The sequence below is a fragment of the Coregonus clupeaformis genome, chromosome 18 (assembly GCF_020615455.1).
Source record: "Coregonus clupeaformis isolate EN_2021a chromosome 18, ASM2061545v1, whole genome shotgun sequence".
NCBI classification, from domain to species: domain Eukaryota; kingdom Metazoa; phylum Chordata; class Actinopteri; order Salmoniformes; family Salmonidae; genus Coregonus; species Coregonus clupeaformis.
In genome coordinates, this window is record NC_059209.1 from 13,297,946 (window position 1) to 13,311,940 (window position 13,995).

The 13,995-nt window shown below is 42.9% G+C and overlaps 1 long non-coding RNA gene across 3 annotated transcripts; it reads left to right on the forward strand.

The window, feature by feature from the left end:
• Positions 1–4,664: 4,664 nt before the first annotated feature.
• Positions 4,665–7,640, forward strand: LOC121587237. Of its 3 annotated transcripts, none has more exons than XR_006004019.1 (4): positions 4,665–5,949; positions 6,095–6,279; positions 6,775–7,101; positions 7,415–7,640. It is a non-coding gene; the product is annotated as an uncharacterized LOC121587237 (long non-coding RNA). The 3 variants fall into 3 exon arrangements; XR_006004018.1 differs by having other exon boundaries at positions 6,775–6,908; positions 6,999–7,640; XR_006004017.1 differs by having other exon boundaries at positions 6,775–7,640.
• The last annotated feature ends 6,355 nt before the right edge of the window (positions 7,641–13,995 follow it).

Consider the following 13,995-nt stretch of genomic DNA (forward strand, 5'->3'; position numbering starts at 1 on the left):
TGGTCCAGTACATCACTGGGGCCAAGCTTCCTGGCATCCAGGACCTCTATACCAGGCGGTGTCAGAGGAAGGCCCTATAAATTGTCAAAGACTCCAGCCACCCTAGTCATAGACTGTTCTCTCTGCTATCACACGGCAAGCAGTACCGGAGCACCAAGTCTAGGTCCAAAAGGCTTCTTAACAGCTTCTACCCCCAAGCCATAACAGCTAATCATGGCTATCTGGACTATTTGCATCGTCCAAGGTAGGTGATCCAAGGTAGCTTAGTGGTTAAGAGCGTTGTGCCAGTAACCGAAAGGTCGCTGGTTCTAATCCCGAGCCGACTAGGTGAAAAATCTGTCTGTGCCCTTGAGCAAGGCACTTAACCCTAATTGCTCATGTACGTCGCTCTGGATAAGAGCGTCTGCTAAATGACAAAATGTAAAATGTTTACACATCTATAAAATAACATGGACAACGTCAGGGAATAAGCAGGTAAATGTCAAGCTTATCAGTAACCACATTTCCAGGCACAGTTTATGTGAGTAAAGTCATACCGTATATTTTAAAAAATCACGACAGCTGTGATTGAATCAGGTAGTTTCGGTACAATTTTATAAATGCAGACAGAATTTGTTCGTTCGACATGGTGGGGATCTTATGTGTCTAAAATTAATTATGAAAGAAATGATGGTAGAAATTACTTTATGCGCAAATATTGATATAATAACCATCATATCGAAGTAAACTTGGAGTCACGCAATGATATGGTGTGTAGTCCTCTCACTACGACTCGGGAAACCGTGCAGTTTATTGGGCTTCAGATTAAAGATTCACTATGCAGAAATCGCTTCGGCATTTCCTGCTTGCTAAAATTTCAGTTCGTGAGACAAAATAAGCAAGTATATAGTGTAGAGAATATGAACCGCTGTGAAATATATTTTCCATAACCAAAAATATTGTATTTTCAGCTGTTTGAAGCTGGAGTGCAAAACTGAAAGTAAGATGCAAAAACTAACCTTAAGAATGGGAAGCATAGAAATGGCGCACATAGAATCGATCTACCGCTTCTTAGACTTGCTTTCAATGACTGATCTATAACTCATATTTCTATTTGAATTTGGTCGGGTCGCCCAAAAAGTTACATATTGCAGCTTTAAATAATATTTGAGAATATTCACATGAAAATCTGTCGCCAATTGGATGGAAACGTAGCTAATGACAAAATAAACGGTAAATAACATTATCTAGGATAACAACCATTTAGATATTTACATTGTTATACTGGACAGGATGTCACGGATTCTGCCGAGACTGCCCTTCCTTCTGGTTCGGGCAGGCTGCGGCGTTCGTCGTCACCGGAATACTAGCTGCTGACGATCTATGTTTCTATGTTCACCTGGTTGTTGTCTAGTGTTGCACACCTGTTTCCCAATATGGTATTATGTCCTTCCCTATTTAACCTGTTCGCTCCCACTGTGTGTTGTGCGTGTTTGTTGCTTGTTACGAGTGTCGTTTGTGAGCGGGTTTGCTCCTCCCTGTGTTTGGAGGTTTTGCTTGTTTCTTTACTATTCAGTAAAGTAGATTTTCGTTTCATTCTGTGTCCTGCGCTTGACTCTGGCATTCCACAGACATTCATGACACAGGAGGCTAGCAAGCTGTTTTCAAAACATTGGATTACCAATTTGAGCAATGAGATCCCAGCTTGCTAGATTGTAAAGTCGACCAAATATAGACCTTCGTAAACAATCATTTTGTAAACTAATGTTAGGGTAGATCAACTTCAATATTGCAGATGGATTGTAGCTTCCATCATTTCCAATCCCCCATATATAGTGGGGAGAACAAGTATTTGATACACTGCCGATTTTGCAGGTTTTCCTACTTACAAAGCATGTAGAGGTCTGTAATTTTTATCATAGGTACACTTCAACTGTGAGAGACGGAATCTAAAACAAAAATCCAGAAAATCACATTGTATGATTTTTAAGTAATTAATTTGCATTTTATTGCATGACATAAGTATTTGATACATCAGAAAAGCAGAACTTAATATTTGGTACAGAAACCTTTGTTTGCAATTACAGAGATCATACGTTTCCTGTAGGTCTTGACCAGGTTTGCACACACTGCAGCAGGGATTTTGGCCCACTCCTCCATTCAGACCTTCTCCAGATCCTTCAGGTTTCGGGGCTGTCGCTGGGCAATACGGACTTTCAGCTCCCTCCAAAGATTTTCTATTGGGTTCAGGTCTGGAGACTGGCTAGGCCACTCCAGGACCTTGAGATGCTTCTTACGGAGCCACTCCTTAGTTGCCCTGGCTGTGTGTTTCGGGTCGTTGTCATGCTGGAAGACCCAGCCACGACCCATCTTCAATGCTTTTACTGAGGGAAGGAGGTTGTTGGCAAAGATCTCGCGATACATGGCCCCATCCATCCTCCCCTCAATACGGTGCAGTCGTCCTGGTCCCTTTGCAGCACAGGAATTAAATCATCAACATGTATTGATCACATCTTTCCTAATGCTGCAAGGAGGAGCAGGAGGAGTAGTGACTGCCAGAGCCCTGCAAAATGACCTCCAGCAGGCCACAAATGTGCATGTCTGCTCAAACGGTCAGAAACAGACTCCATGAGGGTGGTTTGAGGGCCCGACGTCCACAGGTGGGGGTTGTGCTTACAGCCCAACACCGTGCAGGACGTTTGGCATTTGCCAGAGAACACCAAGATTGGCAAATTCACCACTGGCGCCCTGTGCTCTTCACAGATGAAAGCAGGTTCACACTGAGCACATGTGACAGAGTCTGGAGACGCCGTGGAGAACGTTCTGCTGCCTGCAACATCCTCCAGCATGACCGGTTTGGCGGTGGGTCAGTCATGGTGTGGGGTGGCATTTCTTTGGGGGGCCGCACAGCCCTCCATGTGCTCGCCAGAGGTAGCCTGACTGCCATTAGGTACCGAGATGAGATCCTCAGACCCCTTGTGAGACCATATGCTGGTGCGGTTGGCCCTGGGTTCCTCCTAATGCAAGACAATGCTAGACCTCATGTGGCTGGAGTGTGTCAGCAGTTCCTGCAAGAGGAAGGCATTGATGCTATGGACTGTCCCGCCCGTTCCCCAGACCTGAATCCAATTGAGCACATCTGGGACTTCATGTCTCGCTCCATCCACCAACGCCACGTTGCACCACAGACTGTCCAGGAGTTGGCGGATGCTTTAGTCCAGGTCTGGGAGGAGATCCCTCAGGAGACCATCCGCCACCTCATCAGGAGCGTGACAAACCCATTCCATGGAGGGCAGAGTTTCTGCGGGTTTTCGCTCCTCCCTTGTACTTGATTGATGAATTAAGGTCAATAATTAGTAAGGAACTCCCCTCACCTGGTTGTATAGATCTTCATTTAAAGGAAAAACCAAAAACCCACAGACACTCTGCCCTCCGTGGAATGAGTTTGACACCCCTGTGCTACATCATCTCCATTGGGTTTAGTTCTGGACTTTGACTAGGCCATTCCAAAAGGGTATATTTGTTGCTTTTCAGCCATTCTGATGTAGAATTGCTTGTGTGTTTTGGATCATTGTCTTGCTGCATGACCCAGCTGCGGTTCAGCTTCAGCTCATGGACAAAGGAACCAGTTTGCAGACACTAGTTACAGTTTGAAGTTTTCTCTTGAGTGGGCAGCCTGATGAAAGCCAGTCAATATTTAAATCACCCAGAAAATAGACCTCTCTGTTGATATCACATACATTATCAAGCATTTCACACAGTTACCCAGATACTGACTGTTAGCACTTTGTGGTCTATAGCAGCTTCCCACCATAATGGGCTTTAGGTGAAGCAGATGACCCTGTAGCCATTTTACTTCAACAGTATTTAACATGAGATCCTCTCTAAGCTTTACAGGAATGTCATTCTGAATATAAATGGCAACTCCTCCACCTTTGGCATTTCTGTATTTCTCTAGATGTTATAACCATGTATTCCTACCACTGTATCATCAAAGGTATTATCTAAGTGAGTTTCAGAGATTGTCAGAATATGAATGTCATCTGTTACTAGCAAATTATTGATTTCATGAGCCTTGTTTTTTAAGCTACATATGTTAACGTAGCTATTTTTAGCACTTTTCTGGGATGCTTGATTGTTTTCATTGCTTTACTGGGAAGCTTAGCAGAAGTAGACATGCTCATGTTATTTATGTTAGTGCAGGGTCAGCTGCAAACAGTGGACTTCCTATTAGGGCACACCACCTCAGTGCTAACAGTATCACCCTGGTTCATAGGCACATGATTGCTGTATACAATAGCTGTGGGATCAGTAGAGGCATTCGGTGCAGTAAGAGGGACATCAATTAGGTTACTTACATTGTGTCTTCCAACGCCCCTAGGATAATGTACATTTGCTGAAGCATTATGACAACTCAGTGACACAATGGTAGGGATTAAATGAGCTGGGCTTGGGTCATTGATAAGTAATTGTCTCAACGAAGCCTCATAATGCTGTGAAAGGATCCAGCAACACAAATGATTTGGGTGGGTCCCAACCTATAATACAAGCTTTGTTTCCAAAAGGTATCAAAATTGTCAATAAATGTCACACCCACAGAGCTGTAATAGTCTCGTAGCCAGTTATGGAGGGCTAAAAGTCTGCTGTACCATTCAGTGCCACGATTTAGGGAGGGCAGAGGGCCAGAAATCATAGGATGTTTGTTGGTGTCAAGCAGTGACCCAATCAGTTCATTAAAATTCATCTTCAGCTGTTCTGAGCTGCCCTTCATAATGTCATTGAATCCCAAATGAACTATGATAGACTAAATTTCCTGATGCTGGTTTAAAATGTTTGTGAGCAGCTTATTGATGTCCTGTACTCATGCTCCTGGATAACACAAAGTTTTTGCTCCAGTGAATGAAACATTTCTCACCATTGAACTGCCCAATACAATGGCCGGAGAAGGGAATGGAGAAATCCACCTATTCCTACCCCTCACACAATTTGTTGAACCTTTCACAGGCCCACAAGGAGCAGGATAGCATACACCCGCTGCTCCCAGCGATAGGTCCAGACCTCCCACAGCAGGCAGTGTCCCGTCAGATCCAGAGAGAGGGAAAGGAGCCGCGTAGTTGGAGTCAGCACCGCCGTCGCAGACACAGGCAATCCCAGCGATGAAGGCGTAGGTAGATCAGGCACCAGTGCATCGAATCTATTCCCTATGTCAATCTGCTCTGAACCTCTCGCCATTACTCCCGTCCGCTTAGCAGCATGCCGCTGCCTTCGGTTTCCACGTCTTGTGACATGGGACCAGCGCTGATTGGAACAATCTTCTTGCTGTTCTCTGTCTACTTCACTACAGGATGGAGGAGGAAAGGCAGATGGAGACGACTTCCTTGGCAGGAAAGTTCCAGGTAGCACAGGCCATTCGGATAGGGACAGATGACAAGGCGGGGAAACATCCATCAGGCCCGAGCGGCGTCCTGCCATAGGAATTGAGAACGAGAAAGTTCCAGTTTGTATTTTCCCCATAAGTTCGCGCAGAATTGAGATTTGCTTGCTAAGCATAGCCACCTCGTTCCCGTAATCCTCCGTTAGCAAACAATTGCCGCATTGGAACTCTGGATTGTCAATATTGTCCCGGACAGGAGCGTAATAAACACAGCTTCTACAGCGCTGGAAACTTTCGTTAGGCATTCCAGGCGAAGCAGGTTCCATTGCAACCTAGCTAGCTACCTAGCTAGCAGTTGTTGACACAAACACTTTTAAAAAAGTAACACTTCGGAAACAACAGGCCAAAAGAACAGGTTGAGGCGCAGGAGGAATCCTAGTTCGTGACAGCAAATGACTGCAGGTATAGCTAACTAGCTATGTTTCTAACATTTCTTTACTTCTGTACTTAAATGCAGAGGTCAAGGCCAATGGACAGCTTTGTAAAGGATGGGTTGAATGAGTGGAACCTGGCCTCTTTGCTTCCAAAGTTTGAGGGTAAGTAAACCTGAGAAATTCCTTTTTGAGAGTGGGGGGGGGGGGGACACGGGTCTTGCCAGGTACATGTTGAAAGATTTGTGTAGTTTGAAAATTGATTGTTAAAAGAATTTATAATTCATTGAATACTTTGTATTCACAACAGAGTCAAATGTGAGAGGGCAGCCCAGATGACCAAGTGGCTGAACAACAACATCTGGCCGGGCAAACCAAGTTGCGGAGTACACAAAATAGACCACGATCCAGAGGGCTCAGTTGACCAGACAGAATGGGGCCAAGACAGCTGAGATAGTCCAAGAGTATCCGCGTCTGCTGAATACTCCAGGCATGGTGGGTTAAATTGTTTACGAAAACATTAGACTTTAATTTTATTCTGTTTGCTGTGATTAAATAGCCTGGCTGACACGACCTATGTGACTCAGCGCAGGGAGAGTTGTGACCACAATGGTCTGGAAAGGAGGCTGTTTGATAATACCATATTTGCTCATAAATTGTGCGACAGGGTTTGATTGGTTCTCTGAAATGTTTTCTTTTTCCTCAGGGATTGAGAACATTTAATTGTTTGGATTTTAAAATCCAGCAATTGTAATAGAAGGGGGCAGCACTCAGGGGCTGAGTGTGGCTGTGTTTGTGGGTGTTTGAGGGAGAAAAACACAGAGGAGAGCCAACCAGTAAAAGCACAGCCCCCTTCATTATTGACACATTGTGCCGGCAACATCAAAGAGCCATTCCAGACTGAGGTCAGGAGGACTTCGAGAGTTAGGTGTTAGCCAGACTAATTATTAACTGCAATGGAAAAGCAATTGTTTGTCTGCTTTACTACAGATTGCCCAGGACCTCTCAATTTTAAACCCAGACTGCTTGGGGAAACTGAGAACTCGATCGCGGTCATCAAGGACAAACATTTTTGCTTTGCCAGCTGAGAAAAGCAGGCCCAAGATCTTCTCTTCGAAGTGCAGGTATAGTTTGAAATGACCCTGCCTCAGATGCTCATTTATTTTTTGCTTGAAACAATCAAGTTATTGACTAATAAGTAACATCGCTTTAAGACTTCTGCCAGTGGTCCTGCCAACACCAGTCTACAAGATTGTCAGGAAGACATTCTGACCCACCTTTGAAGAGTCCAGAAATACCTTCATTGACTTGCAGCCTGTAAGTTTAAATAGTGGATAGGCATAGGGAGATTGATGAGGAAATTAGATAACATTTGTAAACCTTGAATGAAAGGAACAGCATTCCAAAATTGGTTAACTGCACACTCCAATACATTGTTGTGTAAATGAACCTATGAGCCTCAGCCCCAAATGAATGGAAGATGTAGGCATCAAACAGGGATTGTGTGTTTATATTGATGTAAATGGCTATAAAATATACAAAATAAAGTGTGTGTGATGGCATTGTCAGTGTGCCTCCATGCTTTGCACAAGTCCTCATATTCTAAAATCGAATGATTTATATCTAACAGGTTGGGACCAACATGGTTGAGTACCTGCGCCAGGCGAAGGTGACCAGAACCTACCCATTTGTGTTGGCTCTTGGGGACTGCTCACAGGTGTTTACAGTCATTAGTGAAGAGGCATTGGAGCAAGGTACATTGCTTGGGGCACTGGATGTGTGTTTCAAGTCCTATTACAGTGCATTCGGAAAGTATTCAGACCCCTTGACTTTTTCCACATTTTGTTACGTTACAGCCTTATTCTAAAATTGATTAAATAGTTTTTTCCTCATCAATCTACACACAATACCCTATAATGACAAATCAAAAAATCAAAAACTCTCCAGAGATGTTAGATCGGGTTCATGTCCGGGCTCTGGCTGGGCAAATCAAGGACATTCAGAGACTTGTCCTGAAGCCACTCCTGCGTTGTCTTGGCTGTGTGCTTAGGATCGTTGTCCTGTTGGAAGGTGAAACTTCGTCCCAGTCTGAGGTCCTGAGCGGTCTGGAGCAGGTTTTCATCAAGGAATCTCTCTGTACTTTGCTCCATTCACCTTTCCCTCTCCTGACTAGTCTCTCAGTCCCTACCGCTGAAAAACATCCTCACAGCATGATGCTGCCACCACCATGCTTCACCGTAGGGATGGTGCCAGGTTTCCTCCAGACATGACGCTTGGCATTCAGGCCAAGGAGTTTCATCTTGGTCAATTGAATTTACCACAGGTACCACTGAACAATGGTGGATAAGTATCTGCTCTTATATGTAGTTAGAATTAATAGATCAATGGATGGATAAGCCATGAGTGTTTCTCTGATTCAGAGGGGTTGGGTTAAATGCAGTAGACACATTTCAGTAGAATGCATTCAGTTTTGCGACTGACTAGGCATCCCCTTTACCCTTCCCCATCATATTACAATGCTAATATGCTCTTAAGGTACTATTTATAGCCCTGTTAAATTGACTTTGTTTGTTTTTGTGCCTGCTTTTTGCCTACTGTAGCGAATGTGCTTGTTTGCCTTTAGTTCAACTACTGTTGCACATACATCTTTGTATATTTGTATGATTAATATATAATGACATTTGTTGTTCAAGCTGGGCTGAAGCGCATTCCGCTATACTTTTATTCTATTACAACAATTTATTTTAAATACAAATGTTATATTTCGGGAACTGTGAAAAGTGCTTTTTGAATTAAGTATAGTTATTACTTAAGTAATGACAGTCATTAGTCCATGTCCTTAGTAGAGTGACCTTCAAACGTTATATTTTGCACTTGTTCTCTGTGTAACAATGTTTTGATACGACCCAAATGTAGACCATTATTGTATGGCAAAGCAGTGTGATTTGTATGTGCTGTCACCTAAGATAGCTGAAGTGTGTCAGTGAATGTGAATATCTATTGATTTGCACTGGCACTGTCTGATGACAGATCTGAGTTAAAACCACTTCAGAAACACATTGTCACACGCACGCATGCTTTGTTTTTATGAGATTGCAATCTGAGTGTGCACATGAAGTTCAGCTGAGGCTTTATTCTGATGTTTGGACTGTTTGGTTCATGAAATAATATAAATCAATCATACTTTATGAAATCTTATTATGAAATAATACATACTTAGAAAATAGGGATTTGTTTCAATGTGTTGTTTAAAAAAAGTATATATTCTTGTACATTGCGGACAATTCTCTGACGTGCTGTGATGTATGTTCTGAAATGTAAGCAATACTAATTATTAGAAATTCAACATTCAATTCCATTGAAAATTACATAGGGCTGTGAATAATGTAGCTTGTTCCTGAGCTCGCGGACGAATGGTTATTGCCTCTTTTCCTGCTGGAGGTACTGCATGTTGGTTCCAACCTTAAAGTAACAACAAAGAAAGTTAGCAGGTCTGTTAGAAAATGCCTTTGTCAAACCATCTGGATAAGGGCATTTCTGTGCTGCACCAGAAACTCTAAATGGGAAGATGGGAAACTCCATTCAATTCATATTATTATATTCCTCTTTCATTTACAAATCTCATGACGTGACTATGAGACATGGTTGTATCTAGGGTGATTTGTATTTATCTGAGCCTGCTGGTTGAAATAACGATTGAGGTAGCTACAGAATGTAATCTAACTGAACACTTATCTACTACAAACTCATTTAAATTACAATAAATAAAGGTTAACTTACTTGTTTGTCGCTGTCCATTGGCAGCACAAGTGGGCATTTGATTTGCAAATTCATCACATGATCAGTGTCTCGTCAGCAACACAAAAAAGTACTTCCTGGGTCACGGAATTTCTGAAATGTTTAAAATAAAAGTCCCCCACGTTACAGTAGGAAAATGTCAACCATTCATGATGTATGAAAAATAACTGTGTAAACATTAACAATGATTCATATTTGTTTTGTTCATATTGAAGTGTCATTTGCATAAAATGTGGGTTTTAAGACATGTTCCAAGGTCAAATAAATGCCCCCCAATGCGAATCACTGTATATGGAATACATATTGGCTTGGTGTGAGAACTATACTGGGTGCCACTGTAAGAGTATTGTAGGGAATACTCAGTAGGGTCTGTAGAATGTATATATAGGTGTCATTTCACGGGGCTCTGAATAATACGGAGTGTTGCTGGCCTTTTACTCCACCCATTCCCTTGGCGGCTGAATCACATCACATGTGCGCTACTTACTGAACTACAGAAAACCCGCTAACCAAACAACAGTGCAGGGCATGCTCTCAAGGGCAACTACACTCAAAAATCAATGTTTCTTAGATTTTTCCCAGACCTCAAAAGTCATCCTCTAACATGGTTTAAGCATTGTTGTGAAGTTTTTGCTATTTTCTTCATTACCGTGCTGATGATTTTAAGTTTATTTTTCTGTTAAGACATGTTGTTTAGTTTTTTTCTCTGAGAAATAAGTTAATTTCAAGTTATGTGATCTAATTTGCATATTCATACTGAGTTTCAGAGAATTGTTCCCAAAAGTTCAGAAGTTACCGCAAATTTACCACAACAGTTTGCCCCAAAAATTATTAGCATGTTAAAAAATATGAGCTTGCTGCAAATTTGTGACAAATTGACCAAAGCTTTGACAGAAATGTTTGACAGAAGCCTGTTTTTTCAGTAAGGGGAGTGGCATCCTTAAGGAACGTATTAGGGAAAATCTGTGGAGAGTTAATATATTAATAAAAACATCCTTAAAGCAGTTAAATGTAATGTGAAAATGTAGATTTCCACCCAAATAGACATACCTAAATAGACATACCCAAAATTATTTATCATGAGAGGGCCATAAACAATACCTAGTAATGCTTATACTGCCATTCTGGTAAAATACAATTATAAATTGCAGAGGTGTAGTCACTTTTGAGCACACAAGTACACAGTACAAATATGAAAATTCATACAGTGCTGTGAAAAAGTATTTGTCCCCTTTTTTTCTTTGCTCCTTTGTCCATGAGCTGAAGCTGAACCGCAGCTGGGTCATGCAGCAAGACAATGATCCAAAACACACAAGCAATTCTACATCAGAATGGCTGAAAAGCAACAAATATACCCTTTTGGAATGGCCTAGTCAAAGTCCAGAACTAAACCCAATGGAGATGATGTAGCACAGGGGTGTCAAACTCATTCCACGGAGGGCAGAGTGTCTGTGGGTTTTTGGTTTTTCCTTTAAATGAAGATCTATACAACCAGGTGAGGGGAGTTCCTTACTAATTATTGACCTTAATTCATCAATCAAGTACAAGGGAGGAGCGAAAACCCGCAGAAACTCTGCCCTCCATGGAATGGGTTTGACACGTGTTGAAGCAGACCTGAAACAAGCAGTTCATGCTCGAAAACCCACAAATGTTTCTGACTTAAAGCAGTTCTGCATGGAAGAGTGTGCCAAAATTTCTCCACAGCGATGTGAGACTGATCAACAACTACAAGAAAGCGTTTGGTTGCAGTCATTGCAGCTAAAGGTGGTGCAACCAGTTATTGAGTGTAATGGGGTAATTACTTTTTCACACAGGGGCATTGGGTGTTGCATAACTTTGCTAAGTAAATCAATGAAATAAGTATACAAATGTTGTTGTTCACTCATGTTCCCTTTATCTAATATTAGGTTTTGGTTGAAGATCTGATAACATTCAGTGTAACAAATACAGTGGGGGAAAAAAAGTATTTAGTTAGCCACCAATTGTGCAAGTTCTCCCACTTAAAAAGATGAGAGAGGCCTGTAATTTTCATCATAGGTACACGTCAACTATGACAGACAAATTTAGATTATTTTTTCCAGAAAATCACATTGTAGGATTTTTAATGAATTTATTTGCAAATGATGGTGGAAAATATGTATTTGGTCACCTACAAACAAGCAAGATTTCTGGCTCTCACAGACCTGTAACTTCTTCTTTAAGAGGCTCCTCTGTCCTCCACTCGTTACCTGTATTAATGGCACCTGTTTGAACTTGTTATCAGTATAAAAGACACCTGTCCACAACCTCAAACAGTCACACTCCAAACTCCACTATGGCCAAGACCAAAGAGCTGTCAAAGGACACCAGAAACAAAATTGTAGACCTGCACCAGGCTGGGAAGACTGAATCTGCAATAGGTAAGCAGCTTGGTTTGAAGAAATCAACTGTGGGAGCAATTATTAGGAAATGGAAGACATACAAGACCACTGATAATATTCCTCGATCTGGGGCTCCACGCAAGATCTCACCCCGTGGGGTCAAAATGATCACAAGAACGGTGAGCAAAAATCCCAGAACCACACGGGGGACCTAGTGAATGACCTGCAGAGAGCTGGGACCAAAGTAACAAAGCCTACCATCAGTAACACACTACGCCGCCAGGGACTCAAATCCTGCAGTGCTAGACGTGTCTCCCTACTTAAGCCAGTACATGTCCAGGCCCGTCTGAAGTTTGCTAGAGTGCATTTGGATGATCCAGAAGAGGATTGACTCCTGAGTGGCGCAGTGGTCTAAGGCACTGCATCGCAGTGCTAACTGTGCCACTAGAGATCCTGGTTCGAATCCAGGCTCTGTCGCAGCCGGCCATGACCGGGAGACTCATGGGCGGTGCACAATTGGCCCAGCGTCGTCCAGGGTAGGGGAGGGAATGGCCGGCAGGGATGTAGCTCAGTTGATAGAGCATGGCGTTTGCAACGCCAGGGTTGTGGGTTCAATTCCCACGGGGGGCCAGTATAAAGAAAATATGTATTCACTAACTGTAAGTCGCTCTGGATAAGAGCGTCTGCTAAATGATTAAAATGTAAATGTAAAATGATTGGGAGAATGTCAGATGAAACCAAAATATAACTTTTTGGTAAAAACTCAACTCGTCGTGTTTGGAGGACAAAGAATGCTGAGTTGCAGCCAAAGAACACCATACCTACTGTGAAGCATGGGGGTGGAAACATCATGCTTTGGGGCTGTTTTTCTGCAAAGGGACCAGGACGACTGATCCGTGTAAAGGAAAGAATGAATGGGGCCATGTATCGTGAGATTTTGAGTGAAAACCTCCTTCCATCAGCAAGGGCATTGAAGATGAAACGTGGCTGGGTCTTTCAGCATGACAATGATCCCAAACACACCGCCCGGGCAACGAAGGAGTGGCTTCGTAAGAAGCATTTCAAGGTCCTGGAGTGGCCTAGCCAGTATCCAGATCTCAACCCCATAGAAAATCTTTGGAGGGAGTTGAAAGTCCGTGTTGCCCAGCGACAGCCCCAAAACATCACTGCTCTAGAGGAGATCTGCATGGAGGAATGGGCCAAAATACCAGCAACAGTGTGTGAAAACCTTGTGAAGACTTACAGAAAACATTTGACCTGTGTCAAAATGCCGGCCATTTTGTATACATCTGGCCCTTCATTGGACACTGTGTTAACAAACCTCCAAACGAGCTTCAATGCCATACAACAATCCTTCAGTAGCCTTCAACTGCTCTTAAACACTAGTAAAACTAAATGCATGCTTTTCAATCGAACGCTGCTAGCACCCGCCCACCCGACTAGAATCACCACTCTCGACGGGTCTGACCTAGAGTATGTGGACAACTACAAATATCTAGGTGTCTGGTTAGACTGTAAACTCAACTTCCAGACTCACATAAAGAATCTCCAATCCAAAGTTAAATCTAGAATCGGCTTCCTATTTCGCAACAAAGCCTCCTTCACTCATGCTGCCAAACATGCCCTCGTAAAACTGACTATCCTACCGATCCTTGACTTCGGCGATGTCATTTACAAAATAGCCTCCAACACTCTACTCAGCAAATTGGATGTAGTCTATCACAGTGCCATCCGTTTTGTCTCCAAAGCCCCATACACTACCCACCACTGTGACCTGTACGCTCTTGTTGGCTGGTCCTCACTACATGTTCGTCGTCAAACCCACTGGCTCCAGGCCATCTATAAATCACTGCTAGGCAAATCCCCGCCTTATCTTAGCTCATTGGTCACCATAGCAGCACCCACCCGTAGTCTGCGCTCCAGCAGGTATATCTCACTGGTCATTCCCAAAGCCAACACCTCCTTTGGCCGCCATTCCTTCCAGTTCTCTGCTGCCAATGACTGGAACGAATTGCAAAAATCTCTGAAGCTGGAGACTCTTATCTCCCTCAAT